The sequence below is a fragment of the Pseudophryne corroboree genome, chromosome 4 (genome assembly GCF_028390025.1).
Source record: "Pseudophryne corroboree isolate aPseCor3 chromosome 4, aPseCor3.hap2, whole genome shotgun sequence".
In the NCBI taxonomy this organism is placed as follows: Eukaryota; Metazoa; Chordata; class Amphibia; order Anura; family Myobatrachidae; genus Pseudophryne; species Pseudophryne corroboree.
Genome location: NC_086447.1, coordinates 368,569,318 through 368,591,693, shown reverse-complemented (window position 1 = coordinate 368,591,693; position 22,376 = coordinate 368,569,318). Strand labels below are relative to the sequence as shown.

The 22,376-nt window shown below is 37.8% G+C and overlaps 1 pseudogene; it reads left to right on the top strand.

Moving 5' to 3' along the window:
• Positions 1-22,376, top strand: part of LOC134910913 (cytochrome P450 2J5-like) — a 155,162-nt pseudogene that overhangs the window by 119,906 nt on the left and 12,880 nt on the right.

Here is a 22,376-nt window from a genome sequence, read left to right as displayed (position 1 = left end):
GCCTAGACATCGCAACTGCAGACAGCGCCAGCACCCCTGTATTTTCACAACACCCCAGTAATTTTACAGGGACAATTACCCTGACGAAGCCCTACATGGGAGAAACGCGTTGGTTCGCTGCATGCTAATCTCAGGAGCCAGAGCCCAACCTAAACTGCCGCTGATTTGCTGACGAGACGTATCCCCGGAAGTCGGAAGCCGCAAAACCGGAAGCGACTGGCCTGCGTTCCACGCTTGCGGGCCAGACGATACAAGCTGTATCGGAGCTCTGGGAATCGGCTGACCGGCCCTACCGGAGGTCCACGAGGTACAACAAGGTACGGACCCGGGAGAGGAGGGAACGGAGGACTCTAAACGCCACAATTCACAGGTACCATCACCTAACAAGCACCAGCTCACACATTCGTAGTGGGTACTACAGGAAAGTGCTGGGAGCTACCTACATATTAATAACGGCCACAGTGGAAGGGTATAGTGAGCCGCAACCATCCAAAAAAGTTTATAAGCCACTAAATTGAGCTACGGGGACGAGGCGGCACACGGCTATATATCCATATAAGAAAGTCCCCATTATTTAGAGACTGTTCTTCTAAAGGACATTAAGTGTCATCTACGTGGGATGAGCAGGTCTTGGGACTTTTTTCTACGCCTTTGGGGCGATTATTGAATTACATCAGTAATAAGCATTGATACACTAAAATTATTGTATGATTATTTGTGAAAGGCAGTAGATTGCCATAATCATTACACCGTTGTATTTATCAGATTATGCTAAAATAAATTGTGCTAACTCTCTGGATGAAACTTCATGATTTTACAACATGTTTTAATATGTTTTAACATATAAATAAAATTGAAATTAATCAGTCTGACCCAGTTCTTCTGGCACTCTTTCTTTAACCCCTGGTGCGCCAAGATATTTTCTTGTTTTTGATTCCAGTAATTTTACAGCATACAAGACAAGGCCAGTGTACATTTATTTTGACTGCACCCCTGTATATTACAGCATACAGGGCCAGTGTACTTTTATTTTAACATCAGCATCCCAGTATTTTTACAGCATAGAGGACCAGTGTACTTTTATTTTAACAGCAGCACCCCTGTATTTTTACAGCATACAGGACCAGTGTACTTTTATTTTAACAACAGTACCCCTGTATTTTTACAGCATACAGTACCAGTATACTTTTATTTTAACAGCAGCACCCCTGTATTTTTACAGCATACAAGACCAGTGTACTTTTATTTTAACAACAGCACCCCTGTATTTTAAGGGCATATAGGACCAGTGTACATTTATTTTCACTGCATCCCAGAATTTTTATGGCATATAAGACAGGGCCAGTGTACATTTATTTTCACTGCACCCCTGAATTTTTACAGCATACAAGACAGGGCCAGTGTACATTTATTGTCAGTGCACCCCTGAATTTTTTACAGCATACAAGACAAGGCCAGTATACATTTATTTTTACTGCACCCCAGAAATTTTACAGAATACAAGACAGGGCCAATGTATATTCATTTTCACTGCACTCCAGAATTTTTACAGCATACAAGACAGGGCCAGTGAACATTTATTTTTACTGCACCCCTGAATTTTTACAGCCAGTACCTCTGTATTTTCACTGCATACAGGAGGACAGTGTCCATGCCCCCTGTACACATAGTGACAGCCAGGACAGCAACACCCATGTACATCTGCAGCACCCCTAACAGCACATGAAACACCAGTGACAGCCAGGACAGCACCACTAACAGCACAGGGACACCACAGTAGTAGATAAAGACAACATTTCTGTCAAACTGACAGGTGGCACACCCCCTTTCTCCTAGGCTCCACCCCCTTTAATATTAAATGATAGTGTTTTATATAGCTTTAATATAACATTTTATATAAATTTATAGTGTTCGATATTAAACCGTATTAAAAGATAATGACTTTGAAAAGAGTGTCACGCAACACCAGTCGCAGAGTGTCACGCAACACCAGGCGCAGAATGTGCAATAAAGATCACAAACAACCAGCTTGTGATGAAAAAATTCACTATTTTGATTAGTCTGTACACTTTCAAACACTACTTTGTTATAGAAATTTGTTTATAGGTCGGTGCGCTTGTCCAACGTTCAGAAAATCCCTTTCCAAAGGGGGGATTTGCCCAATTGTCTATAGGCTGCGACTCAATTAGTCTTATCTGGGTCCGTGTCTTTAGCCTTCCTGCGAGGATTCTATATTCAGTAAACACCTTCCAAACCTCTTCGGTGGCAGCTCAGTTCTTCAGTGTATGACCTAGGTAAGTTCAGTCATGCGATTCTGTGGAGGTAGGGAAGAAGAACAAGCGCCATATGGTGTAGTAATTCGGGACACATATAGGACCGAAAGATGAGTAAAATTTGGTAAGTACCGGATAACGTCTTGGAATTAGGCCTGTCAGTCTCAGTTTTTCACATTGGCTGTCCCCACCTATAAGGAGACAAAGATCGTCGCCGTATAGTGAAGTACCTTCGTAAATACTTTAGGGTGCTCCCCCCTATATTAAGCGTACCACATCAATATTCAAATATAGCATGTAGGATATGCTTATATCCAGATGGTTCAAGTAGGTCCGGTAAATGTGCTCCTTCAAAAAATTCCCAGTCACTGCACTGTATGATCATGCAATGTTTAATAACCAAAATGAGAGAAAAAATATTTTAAACACAATAAATAAATAAATAAAAAGTCTTAGCTTAGTGATACAGGCAGTGGGTAGGTCAGTCAGGTTTCTCAACGCGTTTCGCCTTTTAGGGCTTCCTCAGGAGAATACATGATAGCAAAAGGTGCACATTTTTATAGCTGCTTTCGGTTTCATATTTGCGGTCACTTCCGGTTCACGAGACTTCCGGAACCGGAAGTGACCTAGGAGAATGGAAACACCTGGATGATTCTTTAAGAAACAATGGACTACATAATAATATAATTCATTGGTGGGGCAGGGATTATATGAACTAGACTGGTGGGTCGTTCCATACAGACAGGCTGTGACCGCCGTTATCGCCCGTGTGTATTCGTTTTGCCGGAAGTGACGCGGCTCGGCCCGGCCGCGTCACTTCCGGTTGAGAGCCTATGCGTTCCACCGTATGCGGAAGTCATTCAGCCTAGTTTTCCGTGTATGCATACTGTATTTGTTTATACTGATGGCGGAAGTGACGTGTAGGCTGTCGCTGACGGATCCAAAACGTATTATAGCATAAGAGGGAATTACGGTGCTGGTTGGAAAGAACATACAAGGTTGGCGAATCACCCGCCCCTCATAATTTTTATCAAAACAACAGTGGGCTATCATCATACATGCAGACCGATACAGTTGTAATATGTATACATAATCATATAAAAGATTTCCTATAAGCATCACCACATCTGGACATTTGAATAGACTCATGTATATAAAAATGATATATATAGACACATGAAATTATAGTTCAAAAATATTTTAAAAATATTTTCCTTTAACAATTCTTTGGAGATATAAAGCCTTTTCATATCCACATAAGGTGCAGAAGTGATAAATAAATAAAAAATAAAAAATAAAATATAAAAAATAAAAATAAAAAATAAAAAATAAAAAATAAAAAATAAATAAAAATAAAAATAAAAAAGAAAATAATAAATAATAAAAATATAAAAATATAAAAATATATATTCTGGAGGAATGTTATATGCAGCAAATTACGGTTACAAGAACTGGCAGGTAGAGGGAGAGATAAGGCTCATAGAAATGGGGCAATCTCATAACCTTCGTTATGACCATGCGGTTGGAGAGTGTTCAGCGTAAAAATCCAATACATCTCCCTTTGGGATAGTTTTCTTAGTAGGTCACCCCCTCTGGGTCCCATTTTGATGTGTTCAATGGCTCTAAACGTGAACGAGTCCAAGCTTGAGTTATGAATCTCGGTAAAGTGTCTTGAGAGGGGGTGACTCTCCACTTTATTTTTTATGTTGCGTACATGCTCCTGAATCCAAAGTTTTAGGAGTCTTTTAGTTTTCCCCACGTATTTGCGGTGGCATCCGCATTCAATCACATATATTACAGAAGTGGTATTGCAATTAATGAAGTCCTTCATCTTAAATTCCTTAGTCGCTTCTGAATTAGAGAAGGATTTCCTATTAGGGTGGATGAACCTACACATGTTGCAATGACCGCACTTATACATGCCTTTACACTTAGGGAAGTTTTGAATTGTGGCCCCCTCATTCTTGATCATGCTCGGTGCTAGTACCTCCTTCAAATTCCGAGATTTTCTGAATATAACCTGCGGGTGTTCTGGTAGAATTTCCCTCAGTACAGGATCCATCCTTAAGATGTGCCAGTGTTTGGAGAATGTTTTCTTGATTTTCATTTCTTCACAGTTATATTGAGTGATGAACGGTATCGCTGTGCTTTTCTTCACTTCTTTCTTTCTTGGCTGGATAAGGGTTTCTCTCACAAGTTCCTCTCCTCGATCCACAGCCTCTTTGATGACTTTCTCCGGATACCCTCTTTCTCTGAATCTGTTGGCGTAAATCTGTGACTGTTCTGTGTAAGTGTCATGGGTACTGCAGTTCCTCCTTATTCTATGCATCGTTGAGAAAGGGATATTGTTTTTCCATTTTATGGTATGGCCGCTATCATAATGTAGGTAGCTGTTGGTGTCTACCGTTTTAATGAGATTCTTAGTAGTTACTTTCTCACCATCACTACTCAGAATGAGATCCAAAAACTCTGCTTGATTCTTGTTAATGGTGTGTGTGAATCTCAGATTAAAATCGTTATCACTAATAGTTTCCATAAAATGGTTAAAACTCCCTATGTCCCCGTCCCAGACCATGATGATATCGTCGATGTAGCGTCTATAAAAGCGAATGTTGTTATTAAAAAATGGGTTGTTATAAATAAAACGTTGTTCCCACATCCCCATTAAAATATTCGCATAACTCGGGGCAAAAACTGTCCCCATTGCAGTGCCACAGATTTGTAAAAAGAAGGTGTCTAAAAATTTAAAATAGTTATGTGTCAAAATGAAATGGATGAACGAGCAAAGAAATTCACAGTGATCTTTAGTGATGTTCGGATCCAACTCCAATTTCTCTCGGCATGCTTCAACTCCTTTCTCGTGAGTGATACTGGTATATAGAGCTTGTACATCAATCGTGGTCCATAGGTAGGTATCTTTCCACTTAAAATCATTTAAAAGGCTCAGAACGCTGGTGGTATCTTTCAAAAAAGAAGGTAAGTTCTGTACATGGGGTTTTAAGAAGATGTCTACATACTTGGAAAGATTTGCCGTTAGGGAGTCTATGCCGGCAATGATTGGTCTTCCCGGTGGGCAATCCAGTTTCTTATGTATCTTGGGCAGATGGTAAAAAATGGGAACAATAGGGTGGCTATTATAGAGATATTGATATTCATCCTTAGTGATGATGTTCTTATATAGTCCTGCTACGAGGATAGTCCTTAATTCCTCGATGTATTCCTCTGTAGGATCTTTTGGTTGTTTTTTATATGATTCAGTGTCACTGAGGAGTCTGAGTGCTTCCTCAATGTAGTCCTCTCTGTTCTGTATGACCAGACCTCCACCCTTATCCGCTGGTCTGAGGATGATCTTATCATTATCCCGGAGTTCTTTTAAGGCATGTTTTTCGGAGTTACTGAGATTGCATTTCTTCTTCTGTGGTTCATCTTCTTCAATCAGATCTTTTTTTATCAGATCGTAAAAAATACTTATATGAGAGCCTTTAGATTCAAGAGGGTAAAATTTGGACGTAGGTTTTAGTCCTGATTTCGATGAGTTGTAGTTCGTTTGGATGGCTGTATCCTGTCTTGCAAAGTGTCGTTTTAGAGTGAGGTTCCGAACATACTTATTTAGGTCTATGAATACTTGAAATTTGTCTGGTTTCTGTGTAGGTGCGAAAGTTGTGCCTTTGCTGAGTAGAGAGATCTGTGGCTGCGTTAGAACATGCGAGGACAAGTTGAAAATGCCTTTGTCTTTTGGGTCAACTACTTGTTGTACCTTTTTCTCGGGTTTTCGTCTTCTTCCTCCTCGTTTCCCTCGTCTTGAAATCTTCGTTTTAGTGGAGATGCTGTATGTATACTTTCCTTTATTCTTCCCTGTTGGTCTCTGTCCCTGTATGGTCTCTGTGGTTTCCGGTCTAAAAAATGATGATGCGTTTCTTCATTGTTCACCGTACTTGTTGATGGTAATTCTAAGGGTACGAAGCGGTGACCCGTTTTCATGGTGTCTGTTTTGGGTTGGAACCTAGGTTTATGATATGATGCCGATCTGTTCCTCTGAGTGTTGTCCCAGGATGGATCCCTGGATCTGTACAGTGCTCTTCCTCTATTCTGTTGGAGAGGTCTGGACCAATTTTTCACTTTGTTATTTTCATAATCCCTCTTATCTCTAATGAATTTATGTTCTTTATTCTTAATAACTTCTTCCTCGATTTTCTCCAGCTTTTTATGAAGCACTTTTTCATTGATTCTATATTCTTCGCTGTCTCTATGTATACCAAGAACCACATCTTTGTTTTTGAGAGTCTCCTCAATGATAGCTAGTTCTGTTTTTTTCTCTTTAATAATTAATTTCATGAGATTTACTTCTGTAATATATGTGATTGAATGCGGATGCCACCGCAAATACATGGGGAAAACTAAAAGACTCCTAAAACTTCGGATTCAGGAGCATGTACGCAACATAAAAAATAAAGTGGAGAGTCACCCCCTCTCAAGACACTTTACCGAGATTCATAACTCAAGCTTGGACTCGTTCACGTTTAGAGCCATTGAACACGTCAAAATGGGACCCAGAGGGGGTGACCTACTAAGAAAACTATCCCAAAGGGAGATGTATTGGATTTTTACGCTGAACACTCTCCAACCGCATGGTCATAACGAAGGTTATGAGATTGCCCCATTTCTATGAGCCTTATCTCTCCCTCTACCTGCCGGTTCTTGTAACCGTAATTTGCTGCATATAACATTCCTCCAGAATATATATTTTTATATTTTTATATTTTTATTATTTATTATTTTCTTTTTTATTTTTATTTTTATTTATTTTTTATTTTTTATTTTTTATTTTTATTTTTTATATTTTATTTTTTATTTTTTATTTATTTATCACTTCTGCACCTTATGTGGATATGAAAAGGCTTTATATCTCCAAAGAATTGTTAAAGGAAAATATTTTTAAAATATTTTTGAACTATAATTTCATGTGTCTATATATATAATTTTTATATACATGAGTCTATTCAAATGTCCCGATGTGGTGATGCTTATAGGAAATCTTTTATATGATTATGTATACATATTACAACTGTATCGGTCTGCATGTATGATGATAGCCCACTGTTGTTTTGATAAAAATTATGAGGGGCGGGTGATTCGCCAACCTTGTATGTTCTTTCCAACCAGCACCGTAATTCCCTCTTATGCTATAATACGTTTTGGATCCGTCAGCGACAGCCTACACGTCACTTCCGCCATCAGTATAAACAAATACAGTATGCATACACGGAAAACTAGGCTGAATGACTTCCGCATACGGTGGAACGCATAGGCTCTCAACCGGAAGTGACGCGGCCGGGCCAAGCCGCGTCACTTCCGGCAAAACGAATACACACGGGCGATAACGGCGGTCACAGCCTGTCTGTATGGAACGACCCACCAGTCTAGTTCATATAATCCCTGCCCCACCAATGAATTATATTATTATGTAGTCCATTGTTTCTTAAAGAATCATCCAGGTGTTTCCATTCTCCTAGGTCACTTCCGGTTCCGGAAGTCTCGTGAACCGGAAGTGACCGCAAATATGAAACCGAAAGCAGCTATAAAAATGTGCACCTTTTGCTATCATGTATTCTCCTGAGGAAGCCCTAAAAGGCGAAACGCGTTGAGAAACCTGACTGACCTACCCACTGCCTGTATCACTAAGCTAAGACTTTTTATTTATTTATTTATTGTGTTTAAAATATTTTTTCTCTCATTTTGGTTATTAAACATTGCATGATCATACAGTGCAGTGACTGGGAATTTTTTGAAGGAGCACATTTACCGGACCTACTTGAACCATCTGGATATAAGCATATCCTACATGCTATATTTGAATATTGATGTGGTACGCTTAATATAGGGGGGGAGCACCCTAAAGTATTTACGAAGGTACTTCACTATACGGCGACGATCTTTGTCTCCTTATAGGTGGGGACAGCCAATGTGAAAAACTGAGACTGACAGGCCTAATTCCAAGACGTTATCCGGTACTTACCAAATTTTACTCATCTTTCGGTCCTATATGTGTCCCGAATTACTACACCATATGGCGCTTGTTCTTCTTCCCTACCTCCACTACTTTGTTATAGTTCACATGTTATAGTTCACACATTCCAACAATTTACACATGGTACAGTTTTAAAAAGCATAATAACTAATGACCATGTCCATTTTCTTAGATGCACGAAAGCATCACACATGGCACTAATTTAAAAACATATTGATTTTAATGACCAGGCGTGATAAATGATGACAGCACATTTTAAAAATCCACAGATCTACGGACTACAATATGACCATGTCCATTTTCTTAGATGTACGGAAGCATCACACATGGCACTAATTTAAAAACATATTGATTTTAATGGCCAGGCGTGATAAATGATGACAGCACAATTTAAAAATCCACAGATCTACGGACTACCATGACAAAACAAATTCAAAAGTCTTAGTGCTACAGAATACAAAACTTGTAATGATGACACCTGTTTATTAAACCAGCTTGTTATCTCTGTAGAAGAACATTAGCGCCACCTACAGGGTTATGTGTTGACTCAAATGACAGTGTTTTTAAATAAATATATATATATTTATATATATACGCCTTATCCAAAATGTTTGGGACCAGCGGTATTTTGGATATCGGATTTTTCCGTATTTTGGATTAATTAGATATCATAATGAGATATCATGGTGATGGGTCCTAAATTTAAGCACAGAATGCATTTATGTTACATGTACACCTTATACACACAGCCTGAAAGTAATTTTAGCTACAAATCAGTAAGCCAGTGGATATTTATGGAATCATAAAATAATTTGTTTTCATGTACATTAGTTCATAAGAACTTCTGTATAATGCTTTTAATGAATTAATTTTGTTATTAAATAATTTTATGGGCTTTTTATGAATTATTTTTGTTATTAAATAATTTTATTCTAATTGTTTGTTTGGGTGACTTTTTTGGTGATTGGTTATCCGGTGTAGGAATCCAGAAACTTAGATATCATAATGAGATATCATGGTGATGGGTCCTAAATTTAAGCACAGAATGCATTTATGTTACATGTACACCTTATACACACAGCCTGAAAGTAATTTTAGCTACAAATCAGTAAGCCAGTGGATATTTATGGAATCATAAAATAATTTGTTTTCATGTACATTAGTTCATAAGAACTTCTGTGTAATGCTTTTTATGAATTAATTTTGTTATTAAATAATTTTATGGGCTTTTTATGAATTATTTTTGTTATCAAATAATTTTATTCTAATTGTTTGTTTGGGTGACTTTTTTGGTGATTGGTTATCCGCTGTAGGAATCCAGAAAACCTCATCTTCTACAGTATAAGATATACCCATTTGGAAGGACTTCCGTTCAATCTATACAAGAACTTTAGAGCACTCAGGAATTGTTTTTTCTGTATGTATATATATATATATATATATATATAAGTATTTGGTATGTTTTTGAAGCGTTGAGTACGGTGTGTAAGGTACCGCTAACAGATTATATCTTTATTGTAACTGAAAAGAATTATTACATTTACTAATGTATAAACCAAAGTTTATATGTTTAAAAACCCCGCCCCAGCATCTTGGAAATGTGGGACGGCATACCACAGGTTGGTGGGGGCCATATGGCTCACAGCCATGACTATAAGAATAGGACACAGCTCTGAAGTGGGACAGAGCACTGAGAAGGAATTTCAAACGAAGTTGCATCGCTATACACACGTGAAGATATTATGGTAAGTAATAATAAGAATAATAATAATTTTATTTATATAGCGCTCTTTCTCCAATAGGACCCAAGGAACTTAAGTGTTATTATTATTATTATTATTATGCAGGGTTGCAGATTAAATATGTGGTAATAGTGCCATCTAGTGGATCATTTTGGGAATGCACCGACACTGTATTTCATGTAAATCGTTTGACTGACCTCATGTTTATACAAATTGCATATTTTTTATTTTACAAATATAGCTGTGAATTAATGTGATTAAAGTGCAAACAAGGTGTATAAAATGTTAGGAAGCGCTTCCTAACATTTTATATTCCATTTTTGCACTTGAATCTACAATTGGTATTTAGTAAGTACCATTGGGAACAGCTTAGTATTGTTAGTAAGTACCATTGGGAGCCGCTTAGTATTGATTAAATTAATTAATTTTGTGTATGATAAAACGAGCAGGATAGTTGATCATACGAGCACCAGGGATTTCATTTGGTTTAAATATGTGGTAATAGTGCCATCTAGTGGTTCATTTTGGGAATGCACCGACACTGTATTTCATGTAAATCGTTTGACAGATATTAATCGTATCTCATTTTCATTATTGGTTCAGAGACAGACAATGCAGAACATCAACAACAAATATGATTTCATGTGTACATCCGGATCCGATGATGATTTGCCAAGTTATCAAATGACCCATGGTAAGCTATGTCTATAAATACCATTGACACATTTTTATTTATATTTAAAGTTTAAATAGTATGAAATTATAGTCAAGGTCTACAATTTGTTCATTTTTACTTATTTTTAAAAGTTTAAATAGTATGAACGTACAACAGTCTGGATACATTGATAAGTAATTAAATAATTATTATTTTCTCATTTTTATTTCTCCCAATTTAATGACAGTAATCACAAATACAGAGAATTTTGATTCGGTTGAAGATAGCCCATTTGGTTTAGATTTCAGCATTATACCCGATTTTACTAATATTTTGGAATTGGCTCCAGCCTGTGAGTAACATGATATTTTTTATTTATTTATTTATTTATTTTTTATTATTATTATTATTATTTATTTATTTATTTATTTTTCCACGGCTAAAGAATTAAAAATAAACCTTGTACAGTTGTGCTGATTTGTTGTCAACTGTACATACTTTATATTCTCAATAATACATCTCTTTTTCATGTTATTCTAATTTTATACCGTATGTAATATTTATTTTTTCATTTTTTCACCGGCTAAAGATTCCACAAAAATGGATGATGCGACGGCTGACGGTATTCTACGGGACATATTGAACAAGCCTGAATATTGTCACAACGCCGCTATACAGACCAGCAATGTTGTTGATGAGCTACCATTTTCCCCCCACGCGACAGGGGGTCGGGCTAAAACATTCGAATATAAAGCAGGTGTGTAATCAAACACTGTTATATGTTATATTGTTATGCTGTGATTTAAATGCTGATTTATGTGCATCGGCGTTTATATTTATTTTATAATATATGTATTACAGATGATGCGGTAGCAAGGTGATATGATCCTACGATACCAACAGGCCGTGATACAGTCGCACAAATACACAGGCCTAGTACAAGCGGGAAAACATCAAAACGCAAAACCGCAGCTGAAACGGAGAACCATCATTTCGCAACAGCAGGTGTGTAATCAAACACTGTTATATGGTATATTGTTATGCTGTGATTTAAATGCTGATTTACGTGCATTGGCGTTTATATTTATTTTATAATATATGTATTACAGATGATGCTGTAGCAAGGCGATATGATCCTACGATACCAACAGGCCGTGATACCGTCAGCCGTCGCATCATCCATTTTTGTGGAATCTTTAGCCGGTGAAAAAATGAAAAAATAAATATTACATACGGTATAAAATTAGAATAACATGAAAAAGAGATGTATTATTGAGAATATAAAGTGTGTACAGTTGACAACAAATCAGCACAACTGTACAAGGTTTATTTTTAATTCTTTAGCCGTGGAAAAATAAATAAATAAATAAAAATAATAATAAAAATAAATAAATAAATAAAAAATAAATAAAAATATCATGTTACTCACAGGCTGGAGCCAATTCCAAAATATTAGTAAAATCGGGTATAATGCTGAAATCTAAACCAAATGGGCTATCTTCAACCGAATCGAAATTCTCTGTATTTGTGATTACTGTCATTAAATTGGGAGAAATAAAAATGAGAAAATAATAATTATTTAATTACTTATCAATGTATCCAGACTGTTGTACGTTCATACTATTTAAACTTTTAAAAATAAGTAAAAATGAACAAATTGTAGACCTTGACTATAATTTCATACTATTTAAACTTTAAATATAAATAAAAACTTGTCAATGGTATTTATAGACATAGCTTACCATGGGTCATTTGATAACTTGGCAAATCATCATCGGATCCGGATGTACACATGAAATCATATTTGTTGTTGATGTTCTGCATTGTCTGTCTCTGAACCAATAATGAAAATGAGATACGATTAATATCTGTCAAACGATTTACATGAAATACAGTGTCGGTGCATTCCCAAAATGAACCACTAGATGGCACTATTACCACATATTTAAACAACCTTCAGTCAGTCACATTAATTAAAAACCAAATGAAATCCCTGGTGCTCGTATGATCAACTATCCTGCTCGTTTTATCATACACAAAATTAATTAATTTAATCAATACTAAGCGGCTCCCAATGGTACTTACTAACAATACTAAGCTGCTCCCAATGGTACTTACTAAATACCAATTGTAGATTCAAGTGCAAAAATGGAATATAAAATGTTAGGAAGCGCTTCCTAACATTTTATACACCTTGTTTGCACTTTAATCACATTAATTCACAGCTATATTTGCAAAATAAAAAATATGCAATTTGTATAAACATGAGGTCAGTCAAACGATTTACATGAAATACAGTGTCGGTGCATTCCCAAAATGATCCACTAGATGGCACTATTACCACATATTTAATCTGCAACCCTGCATAATAATAATAATAATAATAATAACACTTAAGTTCCTTGGGTCCTATTGGAGAAAGAGCGCTATATAAATAAAATTATTATTATTATTACTTACCATAATATCTTCACGTGTGTATAGTGATGCAACTTCGTTTGAAATTCCTTCTCAGTGCTCTGTCCCACTTCAGAGCTGTGTCCTATTCTTATAGTCATGGCTGTGAGCCATATGGCCCCCACCAACCTGTGGTATGCCGTCCCACATTTCCAAGATGCTGGGGCGGGGTTTTTAAACATATAAACTTTGGTTTATACATTAGTAAATGTAATAATTCTTTTCAGTTACAATAAAGATATAATCTGTTAGCGGTACCTTACACACCGTACTCAACGCTTCAAAAACATACCAAATACTTATATATATATATATATATATATATATATATATACAGAAAAAACAATTCCTGAGTGCTCTAAAGTTCTTGTATAGATTGAACGGAAGTCCTTCCAAATGGGTATATCTTATACTGTAGAAGATGAGGTTTTCTGGATTCCTACAGCGGATAACCAATCACCAAAAAAGTCACCCAAACAAACAATTAGAATAAAATTATTTAATAACAAAAATAATTCATAAAAAGCCCATAAAATTATTTAATAACAAAATTAATTCATAAAAAGCATTATACAGAAGTTCTTATGAACTAATGTACATGAAAACAAATTATTTTATGATTCCATAAATATCCACTGGCGTACGGATTTGTAGCTAAAATTACTTTCAGGCTGTGTGTATAAGGTGTACATGTAACATAAATGCATTCTGTGCTTAAATTTAGGACCCATCACCATGATATCTCATTATGATATCTAAGTTTCTGGATTCCTACAGCGGATAACCAATCACCAAAAAAGTCACCCAAACAAACAATTAGAATAAAATTATTTAATAACAAAAATAATTCATAAAAAGCCCATAAAATTATTTCATAACAAAATTAATTCATAAAAAGCATTATACAGAAGTTCTTATGAACTAATGTACATGAAAACAAATTATTTTATGATTCCATAAATATCCACTGGCTTACTGATTTGTAGCTAAAATTACTTTCAGGCTGTGTGTATAAGGTGTACATGTAACATAAATGCATTCTGTGCTTAAATTTAGGACCCATCACCATGATATCTAATTATGATATCTAAGTTTCTGGATTCCTACACCGGATAACCAATCACCAAAAAAGTCACCCAAACAAACAATTAGAATAAAATTATTTAATAACAAAAATAATTCATAAAAAGCCCATAAAATTATTTAATAACAAAATTAATTCATAAAAAGCATTATACAGAAGTTCTTATGAACTAATGTACATGAAAACAAATTATTTTATGATTCCATAAATATCCACTGGCTTACTGATTTGTAGCTAAAATTACTTTCAGGCTGTGTGTATAAGGTGTACATGTAACATAAATGCATTCTGTGCTTAAATTTAGGACCCATCACCATGATATCTAATTATGATATCTAAGTTTCTGGATTCCTACACCGGATAACCAATCACCAAAAAAGTCACCCAAACAAACAATTAGAATAAAATTATTTAATAACAAAAATAATTCATAAAAAGCCCATAAAATTATTTAATAACAAAATTAATTCATAAAAAGCATTATACAGAAGTTCTTATGAACTAATGTACATGAAAACAAATTATTTTATGATTCCATAAATATCCACTGGCTTACTGATTTGTAGCTAAAATTACTTTCAGGCTGTGTGTATAAGGTGTACATGTAACATAAATGCATTCTGTGCTTAAATTTAGGACCCATCACCATGATATCTCATTATGATATCTAAGTTTCTGGATTCCTACAGCGGATAACCAATCACCAAAAAAGTCACCCAAACAAACAATTAGAATAAAATTATTTAATAACAAAAATAATTCATAAAAAGCCCATAAAATTATTTAATAACAAAATTAATTCATAAAAAGCATTATACAGAAGTTCTTATGAACTAATGTACATGAAAACAAATTATTTTATGATTCCATAAATATCCACTGGCTTACTGATTTGTAGCTAAAATTACTTTCAGGCTGTGTGTATAAGGTGTACATGTAACATAAATGCATTCTGTGCTTAAATTTAGGACCCATCACCATGATATTTCATTATGATATCTCATTAATCCAAAATACGGAAAGATCCGATATCCAAAATACCGCTGGTCCCAAACATTTTGGATAAGGGGTATATATATAAATATATATATATTTATTTAAAAACACTGTCATTTGAGTCAACACATAACCCTGTAGGTGGCGCTAATGTTCTTCTACAGAGATAACAAGCTGGTTTAATAAACAGGTGTCATCATTACAAGTTTTGTATTCTGTAGTACTAAGACTTTTGAATTTGTTTTGTCATGGTAGTCCGTAGATCTGTGGATTTTTAAATTGTGCTGTCATCATTTATCACGCCTGGCCATTAAAATCAATATGTTTTTAAATTAGTGCCATGTGTGATGCTTCCGTACATCTAAGAAAATGGACATGGTCATATTGTAGTCCGTAGATCTGTGGATTTTTAAAATGTGCTGTCATCATTTATCACGCCTGGTCATTAAAATCAATATGTTTTTAAATTAGTGCCATGTGTGATGCTTCCGTGCATCTAAGAAAATGGACATGGTCATTAGTTATTATGCTTTTTAAAACTGTACCATGTGTACCAAGCGAGACGTTTAAATTGTTGGAATGTGTGAACTATAACATGTGAACTATAACAAAGTAGTGTTTGAAAGTGTACAGACTAATCAAAATAGTGATTTTTTTCATCACAAGCTGGTTGTTTGTGATCTTTATTGCGCATTCTGCGCCTGGTGTTGCGTGACACTCTGCGACTGGTGTTGCGTGACACTCTTTTCAAAGTCATTATCTTTTAATACGGTTTAATATCGAACACTATAAATTTATATAACATTTTATATTAAAGCGATATAAAACACTATCATTTAATATTAAAGGGGGTCGAGCCTAAGAGAAAGGGGGTGTGCCACCTGTCAGTTTGACAGAAAGGTTGTCTTTATCTACTCACAGTGACAGGAACAGCACGCTTACAGAGCACACACTGACCCCACCCACTGAGAGAGACAGAGGTTTGTCTCCCTCACTCTCCAAGTCCGGAGTGAAAATGGCGGTTATACGCGGCAGTTTATATGGAATCCAAAACCCACGAGAATCTGACAACAGGATGATGACATTTTGCCTCATTCTGGGATCCGAGCCTGGTGGGAAGTCCCGAGCGGACTCAGATTCTGGTTCGGAAAGTGATGTTCGGGGTAGGGGTGGGGGGGGTTTGGTTCTCTAGTTTCAACCCATCATAAAGGGAGCAGAGACTTGAAGACATGCTCACTGCCCAAAGCTGACATTTCATCAGATCCTCAACTGTACATATGGGCACATATAAAAGGTTATGCACTGGTCAATAGGATAGTTATTTCACACACGGGGATATGTACTATGGCTTGGAGAGTGATAAAATTAAAAAAAGATAAACTATCAACCAATCAGCCACTGTCATTTTTCAAACACCGCCTGTAACATGGCAGTTAGGAGCTGTTTGGCCGATACTTTATCTCAAACCACATTATTTCCCTTTAAGCATTAATAAATCCCCCCTAATTCTCTAAGTAAATTATGATTTATCCAAATAGATACCACATACATATCATCTTGTAGTAGGTTCTTTGGCAACACTATCATGGATTGGACAGTGGTTGTGCCTCCCTGGGCACCATCATTGCACCATTACTCCTTTGGCTTTTACAGAACTGTTGTCTCATGTTTTAGCTCTTACTTTCTGAATGCACCATCAGTGGCTTTACTTATGACAAATCTTTCCTTTCCCTACTTCTGGGGGAGATTTATCAAACCTTGGAGAAAGATAAAGCGGAGATAGATAATGTACCAACTAATCAGTTTCTGTCATTTTTCAAACACAGCCTGCAAAATGACAAAAGCTGATCGGCTGGTACGTTATCTCTATACGATTTAGTTCTCTCCAAGGTTTGATACATCTCCCCCTCTGTTAGGGTCCTACAAGGTCTTTTTTTTTTTGCCCTCTGCTTTTCTAACTTAGCGGTCTATGTACTAAGCCTTGGAAAGAGATAAAGTGGACAGAGAGAAGTACCAGCCAATCAGCTCCTGTCATTTTTTTCAAACATAGGGGGGAGATGTATTAACCTGGAGAAGGCATAAGGAAGTGATAAACCAGTGATATGTGCAAGGTGATAAAGACACCAGCCAATCAGCTCCATTATGTAAATTAACAGTTAGGATCTGATTGGCTGGTGCTTTATCACTTCCTTATGCCTTCTCCAGGTTAATACATCTGCCCCATAGGGCCTAATTCAGACCTGATCGCAGCAGCAAACTTGTTAGCTAATGGGCAAAACCATGGGGGTAATTCTGAGTTGATCGCAGCAGGATTTTTGTTAGCAGTTGGTAAAAACCATGTGCACTGCAGGTGGGGCAGATATACCATTTGCACAGAGAGTTAGATTTCGGTGGGTTATATTGTTTCTGTGCAGGGTAAATACTTGCTGCTTTATGTTTACATTACAATTTAGATTTCAGTTTGAACACACCCCACCCAAATCTTACTCCCTTTGTACATGTTATATCTGCTCCCCCTGCAGTGCATATGGATTTGCCCATTAACTAATACATTTGCTGCTGCGATCAGGTCTGAATTAGGCCCATAGCCTGTAACATGGCAGTTGCAAGCAGATTGGTAGGTACTTTATCTCTGTCCACATTATCTCTCTCCAAAGCTTAGTACATGGACCCCTTCATAACTGTTCTCTGACCCTGTCCTTCTGCCCCCAATGCATTTCTTTATAGATGACAACCAATCCTTTCTCTCAAAAGCCAGGTTTATGGCTGACTCAATATCTCAGTATGTTTTCTTTAGAGCTGATTTTTTATGCCCACATTAATGACACTAAAATGTATGATAATATTTTCATAGTGCATACCTTCCAAAAGTATTGCTTTTGAGACTGACTCAGAGTGGCAGTGACCTTGCCACAATGTGGGAGTGGTTTTGAGTTTGGTGAGACACGGATGGATAGGTTGGGGATTGTTTGCACCAGGGCTAGTTTGTGTCTTAAATTTTAAGGCAGAATACATTTGGTTATTTTATGTAGCAGAGTCGTGGAATAACTAGGACTATGGAGCTCTTTGGTGATTAAGAGGGGCAACAGAAAGTCCAATCCGGGGTTTACTACTTCTATTTGCATAAATCAGTTTTATATAAAAAGACAGATGCACTAACTGGCATTTTCTTTCTGTAGATAAGGTGCAAATCGAGCTGGACACCGTCCTTGAATCCTCTCATGTGATCTGCTATGAGGATAGAAAGCAGCTGCCATACACCAATGCCGTTATCCATGAGATTCAGCGCTTTGGTAATATTGTCTCTGTTGGGGTTGTCAGGAAGTGCATGAAGGAGACAAAGCTGAATGGCTTCAAAGTGCAACAGGTAATACATGTTCTGTGCGTCTGCACTCACAGGGGTGTGGTGATGCTGAGCATGCAAAGTGTAAAATACGCAGTCAGGGGGAGATGTACTTAGCAGTGATAAAAGTGGAGAAGTAAGCCAGTGGAGAAGTTGGCCATGGCAACCAATCAGCTGCTCTGCATACTTTTATAGTATGCAAATTATAAATGTTACGTCAATGCCGATTGGTTGCTATGGGGAACTTCTCCACTGGCTCACTTCTCCACTCTTATCACGGCTTAGTACATCCCCCCTCAGAATGATTGCATGCGTCAGGCCCAGAAAAGAAGCTGCATATCTATAGAGATTGTGGCAATCTGACACTTGTGCAGGTGGACAGCAGACAGAGAGAGGGGGTGCTTTTTCCTCCTGGTATCCCCCCAGCAGACTAAAAATTACCTGTAACCATACCTGAACCTATCTGGTAATAGAAATTCAGAGAACTGGTCACACATGTTTGCAAACGCATGTTTAGCTGCTGAGCCACTTCAAGGCTTCTCTGATATCAGCAGTCCTAACAATACATAATAGCAGTGCCCACATAGGGCCATGTCATTTGTCTACAGTACGGCCTCATGATAAAGGCTATTACTAAAACACATCCAGACAGAGAGCTACCTTACCCGGGAGCCACCCCCAGGATCTCCCAATAGCACTACAAGGAACATCATGCCTTCCAAATACTGCTCCCATTCAATGCCTTTCTGTTCCTTGTAGTGCTAATGGGAGATTCTGGGGGTGGCTCCCGGGTAAGTTAGCTCTCTGTCTGGATGTATTTTAGTAATAGCCTTTATCATGAGGCCTTACTGTAGACAAATTACATGGCCCTATGTGGGCACTGCTATTATGTAGTGTTAGGACTGCTGATATCAGAGAAACTGTGAAGTGGCTTAGCAGCTAAACATGCATTTGCAAACATGTGTGACCAATTCTCTGAATTTCTATTACCAGTTAGGTTCAGGTATGGTTACAGGTAATATTTAGTGTGCTGGTGAGATTCCAGGGGGAAGGAAAGCACCCCCCCCCCCTCTCTGCTGTTTGTCTGTGACCCCTCCCCCTTTTTAGCACCTGATGTATAATTATCTCCAGGAATGACCGAGCAACTGCCATTGTTTGTCTACTTGTGCAGGTGGGACAGATGACAGAGACAGACTAACGTAGGGCAGGCAGAGTGATGGTATAATCAGAGTGGCACACAGACACATACATACCCATCAAAGCTGTATCACTTGCCCTAATTTATATTGTCATAATTGACCTCATTGACCTCATCTCACTATACAACAGTATAAGCCCATAAAGGCTCATGTAGAGGTGGATGTAAATATAACTTGTATTTTTTTCCCCTGCAAAATGTTCTTTTTTTATTTTACTACTACGTCAACTTGCATGAAGGAGGAATGGAAGGGGGGGGGGGGGGGTGCAAGGGGGTTTAAACAGAATGAGCACGCATGACCAAAATACAGTATGGATGTGTTCTACAATTGGTTGGGTAAAAAATCCGGCAGTTACAATCCCTGCAGTCAGGATGCTGACAGCGCCATCCTAACGATCAAAATCCTGATGGATTCCGTAAGTATTTTAACCCTACTCCTACCACTAACTCCCTTTTCCCGCAGCCTAATCTTAACCCACCCATCTTGCAGCCTGGACCCTAACCTACCCCTTCTGAAGCCTATCCCTAACCGTCCCTACCTGAACCCTAAGTAAGACTGGGTGATCAGAAAAGCAGAGCTGATCATTTCTGGACATTTGTGGACTGTTTTAATAGCGTTTGGCCAAACGCTAATGCCTACACACTACACAATAAAGCAGGCCGATCACCTGATTATTGCAAATCGGCACAATAATTGCATTGTGTGTACCTACAGTAAATTAAGCGTGCCTTGAGGGTTGAGTTTGGAAACCACTGGTCTAGTGCAATAAGACAATGGATGTGTTTATTGATTTATAGCTTAAATTCCTTTCACGATGTGAATGTTACCTTATTAATTGTTAATTACATTGTCTAGACATGTACTATGGGGGTAATTCTGAGTTGATCGCAGCAGGAACTTTGTTAGCAGTTGGGCAAAACCATGTGCACTGCAGGGGAGGCAGATATAACATGTGCAGAGAGAGTTAGATTTGGGTGGGGTGTGTTCAATCTGCAATCTAAATTGCAGTGTAAAAATAATGCAGCCAGTATTTACCCTGCACAGAAATAAAATAACCCACCCAAATCTAACTCTCTCTGCACATGTTATATCTGCCTCCCCTGCAGTGCACATGATTTTGCCCAACTGCTAACAAAATTACTGCTGCGATCAACTCGGAATTACCCCCTATATTGTGTATGAATTGTTTATTTTTAGCATTTACTACTGTCACTGTGAAGCTTCATCTACTGGCATAAACCAGGCCCATATACTACTCTCCAGGAGTAAAGGATGCATATCTGCTACCATTGGCCCTCATTCCGAGTTGTTCGCTCGCAAGCTGCTTTTAGCAGCATTGCACACGCTAAGCCGCCGCCTACTGGGAGTGAATCTTAGCTTAGCAAAATTGCGAACAAAAGATTCTCAAAATTGCGAATAGAAATTTCTTTGCAGTTTCTGAGTAGCTCGACACTAACTCTGCCACTGCGATCAGTTCAGTCAGTTTCGTTCCTGGTTTGACGTCACAAACACACCCAGCGTTCGCCCAGACACTCCCCCGTTTCTCCAGCCACTCCCGCGTTTTTCCCAGAAACGGCAGCGTTTTTTCACACACACCCATAAAACGGCCAGTTTCCGCCCAGAAACACCCACTTCCTGTCAATCACACTACGATCACCAGAACGTAGAAAAAAACCTCGTAATGCCGTGAGTAAAATACCAAACTTCTTAGCAAATTTACTTGGCGCAGTCGCAGTGTGAACATTGCGCATGCGCAATTAGCGGAAAATCGCTGCGATGCGAAGAAAATTACCGAGCGAACAACTCGGAATGAGGGCCATTGCCTTTCTGGGCTCATCTTGTGGATACAACAACCTATGCAACCTAAAAGAAATGTCACCTTTTTCTGGGGCTCATTATTCACTTGCAAGTTAGATGTGTATTCTAACAAACTTAGCGCAAGCCCCATAAAGTGAACGCGTCCTTTTCAGCTTTACAGATTCATTTCCTCAGCTGACTTGTACTAAAATAAAATCCATGTGCCAGTGCAATATATATAATGGGTGCAGGGTGTGCAGAGCACTTGGGCCAACAGTGCATACCCTGATGTTCAAAACTTACCTTTCTGGAGTCCCATGCCGGCAGCGCTGCACGAATCAGCCGGAAAATGGTGCAGTGACGGCATCTTGCACACACGCAGTAGAAAAAATGGCAGTAACATTTTTAAACACTTGTGCTGCTGGCTAGAGAGGAGGGGGCCCGGATGGAGACTGCAAACAGGGCCCCTCCTCTCTTAATACACTGATGCCATGTGCATCTACATTTGAATTACCTACAGTGATATTAATTGAATTAGTAAAGGCAGAAAACACCTAGATTTCATACTCTTCCACTGCACTGCATGTACTATACTGTCAATATCACTGCTCTGTTTTCACAGGGAACTATAATTCTGCCAAATCTGTCTTCTGTTCTGTATGACCCTGAGAAATGGAAAACACCACGACAGTTCAACCCCACACACTTCCTAGATGAGGAGGGAATATTTGTGCCCAATGAAGCCTTTTTACCTTTCTCTGCAGGTACCTGAGCTGACATAAAGAAGTAAGCGAAAGTTATT